The sequence below is a fragment of the Triticum aestivum genome, chromosome 6D (assembly GCF_018294505.1).
Source record: "Triticum aestivum cultivar Chinese Spring chromosome 6D, IWGSC CS RefSeq v2.1, whole genome shotgun sequence".
Lineage (NCBI taxonomy): Eukaryota > Viridiplantae > Streptophyta > Magnoliopsida > Poales > Poaceae > Triticum > Triticum aestivum.
In genome coordinates this window covers 106,317,200-106,326,915 of record NC_057811.1, presented here as the reverse complement: position 1 = coordinate 106,326,915, position 9,716 = coordinate 106,317,200, and positions in this window count along the sequence as shown.

Sequence of the window (9,716 nt, the reverse complement as noted above, 5' to 3'; positions counted from 1 at the left end):
CGAACCCCGCCGCCCCTCCCGACCCCGCCCGAGCCCCGCCAGAGTCCCGCCGGACCAAGGTAGCCGAGCCGCCGTGCCAGTTTTCTTTAAAAAAAACCGTTCGTTTTTTTTCAAACCCTAGTTCGGTTTATTTTTTTGTTTAATTAATTAGTGAACGTTCATCGATCCGTTCGTTTTAACGAACGTGTTCGTCGGATTGTCGCAGATAACGAACGTCCGTTCATTTAACTGTTCGTCAGTTTTCTTTTTCATCGGATTTTCCGCGCTTATTCCAGATCGCGATTTCTGATCAGATTTTCGTTCTGGTTTAACTTTTCGCTCGTTTATCGGAATCAGGCGATTCAAGCGCCTAGAGTTTCGTCTCGAAATTCTCTTTCCGTTTAACCTACTCAAACAAGTTTTTGCTACTGTAAAATTTGACTTAGATCCAGATTAGTAAACGAAGCTTGTTTCTTTCGCCATTTGATTTTCGTTGCTTCGTTTGATTTGATTCTTTTTGCAAACCGGAGTTCTTAAGTTGAACTTTCTGGTTAGATCTTTAATTGAGTTTTACCTGTGCATTTGATGAGTGCTTATTGTATGCTTGTTTGTTTGCGATAGAGTAACCGGAGTGCGCCGCTTGCTATTTCGAATCTCTAAGTTTCACGCATCATCAGCAAGGCAAGTAACACTTTGATCATACCTCTTTTACTACCCCGTTTTATTGCATTAGATCAACCCTCAAACATTGCATGGTTAGGATCTAATTAAATTGTGGGTATTGGGAAGTAGTTGAGCTAGTACCTATCACCTGTTTATTATCAAACCTTTGGGAGTTACTTCTACGTTTGCTTATAATGCAATGCTATGATAGTAGACGTGGATTGGGTTTGAGAGATATTCACGACAGATGTGAGATTGTTAATTAATGGTTTACTTAAGGTGGCAACTAAAACTCACATCTGGGTGGATTGAGGCACCTGGAGAACCCAGTGCTGCCTGTATTTTTTGGATATCCCGGAGTACCCGTGTGATCATCCTATGGACCGCCACCCAGGCTTAAAGGGATCATGAGATTATTCATGCTAGAAACTTCCGTGTGCAGCCACAAGCTATTATGGGCTCTAGCATAGTTGAGTAAGTTGCATGACCTCTTCCAGTGGTAGGCTAGCAGATGTAGGGGATGTAGGTTGGTACTGTCTACCCAGGGTTCGAGTTAATGTTTCTCAAAGACTGTGTCTCGGTCATCCGTTTCTCAAACACCATGTAGTGCGAGAAATCCAACGGAGGAGATCGAGTCTTGTGGGGAAAAGTGCACAAACCTCTGCAGAGTGTATAAACTAATCATGGTTAGCCGTGTCCCCGGTTATGGACATCTTGAGTATCTAGTACTTGGATTATCATGTGAATCTCATCATGTTACTTTAATTAATTTTGTTGGGTTAATGATGATACTTAATTGGGCTTGAGATGCTGTCAACCATCTCAATGTTTAACAACCACCATGATAGTTAAATAAAATTTATTCCTTTGCAGTAGGGAAAAACTGGCTTTTCGCAAAACCGTAACCATAGAGCTTTCTACCAGCCATATATGCATGTAGCATAGCATTATTATGTTCATTACTCTCTATGTGTTACATTGCCAGCATATTCCATGTGCTGACCCGTTTTCGGGCTGCAACGTTTCATGTTGCAGACTTTTCAGACGACGAGTAAGGTGCCTTAGGTCGTGGTCTTATACTCAGTGATGCCGTTGGAGTTGATGGACTCACTATTCTTCAAAGTCTTCCGCGGTTATCGTATTAGATGGCCTTAAGCCATATTTATCATACTTATTTCTCTTTGAGATATTCGTTGTATTAAGTGTGTGATTGCTACTCTGTTATAAATCCTCTATTTGTACTGTGCGTGTCAGCATTACTGATCCAGGGATGACACTGGTGCACAGCAGCACAAACTGTTTGAGGTCTGGTCGCTACAAAGGTGGTATCAGAGCACACGCTGACTGTAGGACACGACCACTAAGCTTAAACCCTAGAACACTACTCTCTTCTCATTTCTGACTCCTCTCCACTTTCTACTCTTTTAGGAATGGCGAATGCAAGGAACAAGTTCATGCAGCCAGATGAAGATACACCTTTTGGACGACACTTGAAGGAAGTCACTAAGTACCTGAACATTGGAATACCAAGCTTCACCGGAACCTACAACGCCACACTGCCAGAAGAGGAGCGCTGGAAGATTCAAGTTCAAATTCCAGGAAGGACGTTTACGCCAGTCACTGAGCCTATAAAGTTTTCTTTTGAAGCACCAACCTGGAGTTTAGGGAAGAGCATGGCAGCCCACATCTCTATGGGACGCATTGGAGACGTCTAACACAGGGAGCTTAAGGATACTATTTATCAGATTTGTGGACGCCGAGACGAGCAATGGGAGATGATCAGCACCAAGAAGGATGGATCAATTGCAGCTTTCATCCAGGAGCAAAACCAGCACATTCGTCGCCAGGAGAACCAGATGTGCTCAGACATGATAGATCTGAAGAAGGCATTGATCAAGATCAAGGATTTGGAGGAAGTCTACGCGCGATGGATGTGAGGAGATCGCCACGTTGTTGGAGAAGAACGGCGAACTGATACAGAAGATCGAAGTATTCCTGGGAGACGCAGCACCAGGAGGAGAAGATGACGATTCTACTTGCCCGGATAACTACATCATCATCGACGATACCGACTCGGAACCAAGTGAAGATGACTTTATTGATGAAGCTGGAGCAGATATTATGGTGTAGGTGTATCGGTCTACCCATCGTAAGGTGCTAACGCTTCTGAAAGACTGTGTCTCGGTCATCCGTTTCTCAAACATCATGTAGTGCGAGAATCAAGCGGAGGCGATCGAGTCTTGTGGGGAAAAGTGTGCAAACCTCTGCAGAGTGTACAATCTAATCATGATTAGCCGTGTCCCCGGTTATGGACATCTTGAGTATCTAGTACTTGGATTATCATGTGAATCTCATCACCATGCTACTTTAATTAATTTTGTTGGGTTAATGATGATACTTAAATGGGATTGAGATGCTGTCAACCATCTCAATGTTCAACAACCACCATGATAGTTAAATAAAATTTATTCCTTTGCAGTAGGGAAAAACTGGCTTTTCGCAAAACTGTAACCATAGAGCCTTCTACCAGCCATATATGCATGTAGTGTAGCATTATTATGTTCATTACTCTCTATGTGTTACATTGCCATCATATTCCATGTGCTGACCCGTTTTCGGGCTGCAACGTTTTATGTTGCAGACTTTTCAGACGACGAGTAAGGTGCCTTAGGTCGTGGTCTTATACTCAGTGATGCCGTTGGAGTTGATGGACTCACTTATCTTCCAAGTCTTCCGCTGTTATCGTATTTAGATGGCCTTAAGCCATATTTATCATACTTATTCTCTTTGAGATACTCGATGTAATAAGTGCGTGATTGCTACTCTGTTATAAATCCTCCATTTGTACTTCAGCATTACTGATCCAGGGATGACACTAAAGCACAGAGCACAGACTGTTTGAGGTCTGGTCGCTACAAAGGTGGTATCAGAGCACACGCTGACTGTAGGACACGACCACTAAGCTTAAACCCTAGAACACTACTCTCTTCTCATTTCTGACTCCTCTCCACTTTCTACTCTTAGGAATGGCGGGCGCAAGGAACAAGTTCATGCAACCGGATGAAGAAACACCTTTTGGACGACACTTGAAGGAAGTCACTAAGTACCTGAACATTGGAATACCAAGCTTCACCGAAACCTACAACGCCACACTACCAGAAGAGGAGCACTGGAAGATTCAATTTCAAGTTCCAGGAAGGACGTTTACGCCAGTCACTGAGCCTATAAAGTTTTCTTTTGAAGCACCAACCTGGAGTTTAGGGAAGAGCATGGCAGCCCACATATCTATGGGACGCATTGGAGACGTCTACCATAGGGAGCTTAAGGATATTATTTATCAGATCTGTGGACGCCGAGATGAGCACTGGGAGATGATCAGCACCAAGAAGGATGGATCAATTGCAGCTTTCATCCAGGAGCAAAACCAACACATTCGTCGCCAGGAGAACCAGATGTGCGCAGACATGGTAGATCTGAAGAAGGCATTGACCAAGATCACGGAGTTGGAGGAAGAACTCAAGGCTACGCGTGATGGATATGAGGAGGAGATCGCCACGTTGTTGGAGAAGAACGGCGACCTGACACAGAAGATCGAAGTATTCATGGGAGACCCAGCTCCAGAAGGAGAAGATGATGATTCTACTTGCCCGGATAACTACATCATCATCGACGACACCGACTCGGACCCCAGTGAAGATGACTTTGTTGATGAAGCTGGAGCGGATATCATGGAGTCTTCGACCAATCAAAATTTCTAGTAGACCACCATATCAGTAGTAGTATTCCCCCATGTATATAGTATAGTTCGAGCACTTTGTAACGATAGTTAGATCGATTGTATGCCTTGTTTGGTTTGATTGAGTGATATTGATTGTGTTTGTCTCATGATCATATGGGTAGTGTTTTCCCTCTAGACCTCATTCTATTCTAAATTCTCATCTTCTCTAAAACCTATCAGATGCCTCCAAGACGCGACACCGGATTTGTTTTCCCGCCGGATATCACTCAGTTGATTCAGCAGCAGAATGCCCTAATGCAAGTGTTAGTACAGAACCAAGGCAACAACAACAACAACCCACCACCACCACATGTTGATCACTTAGCCCGTTTCTTGAGGTTAAATCCGCCGGTGTTGTCCAGCAGCACCGAGCCGATTGTTGCAGATGATTGGCTCCGCAAAGTTGGAAGGGAGTTGACCACTGTAGGATGCACAGATGCGGAGAGAGTGCGTTTTGCCGCACATCAACTTGATGGACCCGCAGCATCATGGTGGGAGAATTACACAGCCACACACCCTATTGACACCGTCACATGGGACCAGTTTCAGCAAGCTTTCCGTACAGCCCATGTTTCAGCAGGAGCTATGGCTATGAAGAAGCGTGAATTTCGCAACCTACGCCAAGGAGGATGCACCGTAGGCCAGTATGTGGAGGATTTCAGTAAGTTAGCACGTTATGCTCCAGATGACGTTGCTACAGATGCAGCCAAGCAGGAGAAGTTTCTGGAAGGATTGAATGATGAGCTGAGCATGCAGTTGATGGTAGCAACCTTCAACAACTACCAGGAGTTGGTAGATAGAGCTCTCATGATAGAAGGGAAGCAACAGCAGATTGAAAACCGTAAGAGGAAGTATGGACAAGGGAAGTACAATTCTGGAGCTCAGCAGAAGCCATGTTTTACCCCGAAATCGGGAGGGCAGTTTCAGCATACTCATGGAGGAGGTAGCTCGCACAAACATAGTGGACCCAAGAATGGTAATGGGAATGGAGGAAGCAACGGGCAGAACCGTAATAACATATCTACCCCAGCCAAGAGGGATCTGAGCCACATTACTTGTTTCAAGTGCCAGAAGACTGGACATTATGCAACTGATTGTCCTGAAGCCCAGAATGGAAATGGCAATGGAAGCTCTGGGAAGAAGCCGAACCCTCTCAACAAAGGACTTGTGAACCACGTTAGCGTGGAAGAGGTTGAAGCACAGCCTGATGCAGTAATAGGTATGTTTTTGGTTAAGTCATTTACTACACTCGTTCTTTTTGATACTGGTGCATCGCATTCATACATATCAAGGGAATTTGTGGATAAGTATAAACTGCCAACCCATGCCCTTAGGTCACCCATGTTAGTAACCTCACCAGGAGCAGAGTATATGGTTAGTTTATGGTGTGATCGGTTACCATTAAGGATTGGTAACTATGTGTTTCCCTCGGACCTAATAGTATTGGAATCGCAAGGATTGGATGTGATATTAGGCATCGATTGGTTATCAAAGTATGGAGGGAACATTGATTGTGCCAGTAAGACAATTTTGCTTACCACTCCAGAAGAAAGAAGGATTAAGTATGTATCCCGGCATATGCCGAAGAGGACTCACGTGAATTCCTTATCAGGAGTTGTACAGGAGGAAGTAACAGTGGTGAAGGATTACCCGGATGTATTTCCAGAAGAGTTGCCAGGCATGCCACTGGATAGAGACATTGAGTTTCTGATTGAACTTTTGCCAGGCACAGGACCGATATCTAAGAGACCGTACAGGATGCCCGCAAAAGATTTGGAGGAGATTAAGAAGCAGATTAAGGAGTTAATGGATAAAGGCTATATTCGCCCAAGTTCGTCACCTTGGGGATCACCAGTACTCCTAGTGGAGAAGAAAGATGGATCGTTGAGGATGGTTGTTGATTATCGTGGATTGAATGAAGTGACCATCAAGAACAAGTACCCACTGCCTATGATCAATGATTTGTTTGACCGCTTACAAGGAGCTAAGGTATTTTCCAAGATTGATCTACGATCAGGATACCATCAGTTGAAGATTCGAGAGCAGGATATACCTAAGACGGCTTTTACCACCAGGTATGGGGTATATGAGTATACCGTTATGTCATTTGGTCTGACTAACGCACCTGCCTATTTCATGAACCTGATGAACAAAGTGTTTATGGAGTTTTTGGATAAGTTCGTCGTGGTGTTCATCGATGACATTTTGGTCTACTCCAAGAATGAAGAGGAGCATAAGGAACATTTGCGTTTGGTACTTGAGAAGCTCAGAGAACATCAGTTATACGCCAAATTCGGCAAATGTGAGTTTTGGCTGAAGGAAGTTGGATTCCTCGGACATGTTATATCCGGAGAAGGAATAGCAGTAGACCCCACCAAAGTTGACACTGTGACAAGCTGGGAATCACCCACGTCTGTTGGAGAAATCCGGAGTTTTCTTGGACTCGCAAGATACTACCGGAGATTCATTGAGAATTTCTCAAAGATTGCAAAGCCCATGACTGAGCTATTGAAGAAAGACACCAAGTTCAATTGGACTGAGGAATGTGAAGCTAGTTTCCAAGAGTTGAAGAAACGTTTGGTTACATCACCAGTGCTGGTTCTGCCAGACCAACGCAAGGATTATGAAGTTTATTGCGACGCTTCTCATCGAGGACTTGGAGCAGTGCTTATGCAGGAAGGAAGAGTTGTTTCATATGCTTCACGACAACTTAAACCCCATGAGCAGAATTACGCCACGCATGATTTGGAGTTAGCAGCCGTAGTGCATGCGTTGAAGACATGGAGACATTTTCTCATCGGAAATCACTGTGAGGTGTACACGGATCACAAGAGTTTGAAGTAAATTTTCACGCAGAAGGAGTTGAATCTCAGGCAAAGGAGATGGTTGGAGCTCATTAAGGATTATGATATGAGATTGCATTATCACCCCGGGAAGGCTAACGTAGTAGCTGATGCGTTGAGCCGCAAGAGCCATGTTAACACACTCATGACCGGAGAGTTACCGAAATTATTAGCCGAGGATCTTCGCGAGCTATGTTTGGAGATAGTTCCAAGAGGCTATTTAGCAACATTGGAGATTCAGTCTACCCTGATGGAAAAGATCAGAGAAGCTCAGAAGACAGACAAGGAGATTAACGATATAAAGGAAAGGATGAGCAAAGGAAAAGCCAAGGGATTTCGTGAGGATGAGCACGATACCTTATGGTTTGAGGACCGCGTTTATGTGCCCAATGATCCGGAGATCAGGAAGTTGATCTTGCAAGAGGCCCATGATTCACCGTATTCGATTCACCCAGGAAATACCAAGATGTATTTGGATTTGAAGGATACTTTCTGGTGGACCGGAATGAAAAAGGATATTGCGGAGTATGTAGCAGTTTGTGATGTATGTCAGAGAGTGAAGGCAGAGCATCAGAAGCCAGCAGGATTGCTACAGCCATTGCCGATACCCGAATGGAAGTGGGATAAACTAGGCATGGATTTTATCACGGGATTGCCCAGGACTTGTTCAGGCTATGACTCAATATGGGTTGTAGTCGATCGTTTGACGAAAGTAGCTCATTTCATCCCAGTGAAGACCACTTACACCAGTGCTAAGTTGGCACAGATATACATGACCAGGATCGTATGTTTGCATGGAGTTCAGAGGACCATTGTATCAGATAGAGGAACCCAGTTTACCTCGAAGTTTTGGAATCAGTTACATGAAACTTTGGGAACCAGGCTAGAATTCAGTGCAGCTTTTCACCCACAGACAGATGGACAGACCGAGAGAGTCAATCAGATTTTGGAGGACATGTTGAGAGCTTGTGCGCTAGATTATGGATCTAGTTGGGACGACAATTTACCGTATGCAGAGTTTTCTTACAACAACAGTTATCAAACCAGCTTGAAGATGGCCCCTTTCGAAGCTTTGTACGGAAGGAGGTGTAGAACACCATTGTTATGGGACGAAGTTGGAGACCGCCAGTTGTTTTGGACCAGACTTGATTAAGGAATCGGAACAGAAAGTGAAGTTGATCCGCGATAGGCTCAAGGTAGCCCAGTCCAGAAAGAAGAGTTATGCGGATTCTAAACGTAAGAAGGCAGATTACAAAGTCGGAGACAGAGTTTATCTTCGAGTATCACCACTTCGAGGAGTGAAGCGCTTTGGAGTTAAAGGAAAGTTAGCGCCACGTTTTATCGGACCATACAGAGTTTTGGAGCGTATGGGAGAAGTTGCTTACAAGCTGGAGTTACCTGAAGGATTGTCAGGAGTTCATGATGTGTTCCACGTTTCCCAGTTGAAGAAGTGCCATGCAGAGATGGCTGAGATACCACTGAGAGATACAGTGCCACTGGAAGCGATTCAGTTGGAAAGTGATTTGACCTATGAGGAGAAACCAGTTAAGATTCTTGAGTATGCCAGCCGAGTCACCCGCAGCAAGGTTATCAAGTTTTGCAAAGTCCAGTGGAGTCACCATACTGAGGATGAAGCCACCTGGGAGCGAGAGGAAGATCTACGGAAGGACCACTCTCACCTATTTTCTAGCCAACCCGAATCTCGAGGGCGAGATTCATCTTAAGGGGGTAGGTTTGTAACATCCCAAATTTTCAATTTGGAATGTTATACATTAGATCATCAATGCATAGCATATTTTGTTGCATTTTGGCAAATCCTCGAAAAAAATCCTAAGCAACTCAAGGACCCTCGGAGAGAGTTGGGGATTTTCTCGATTTTCATATTTGATTTTTATCAAATAATGAAACAAGGATTTTTGGTTTTAATTATTTTCTCTCCGAAAAATATTTCGTATTAAAATCAATGAGAGGGGAAAATATGACTTCTCCAAAATAATTGAAATATTGGAGGAAAAATATTAAAATCAAATATTTGATTTTATTCGGATTTTATTTGCTATTTTAATAGCATTAAAAAAATTGCACGTTTTCAAAACTGCATTTTGGGCCTAGAAAAATGTTCATCTCGTTCTAATTATTTTAATTAGACGGGGAAAATTTGTTTTAGCATTTTTGGATTTTTATTTATTTTTCTGCGATTTTTTAGATTCAGCGAATTATTTAAAAAAACGCCGAGCGCGCCGACTGGGCCGAAGCCCAGCCGACGGCCCAGCCTGCCCCGCGCCCCGTCTCCTTCCAGGAGATCGAGACGAGCACTGCCGCCGCCGCCCCGAGTCCCGTTCGCCGCCGCCGCTTTGCCCCCTCCTCCACGGCACCCCCCTCCTTTTATACCCTCCCCACCCCGCCGCCTCTCCTCACTCCACCCGACGCGAGGAGCCGCCCGCCCCGACTCG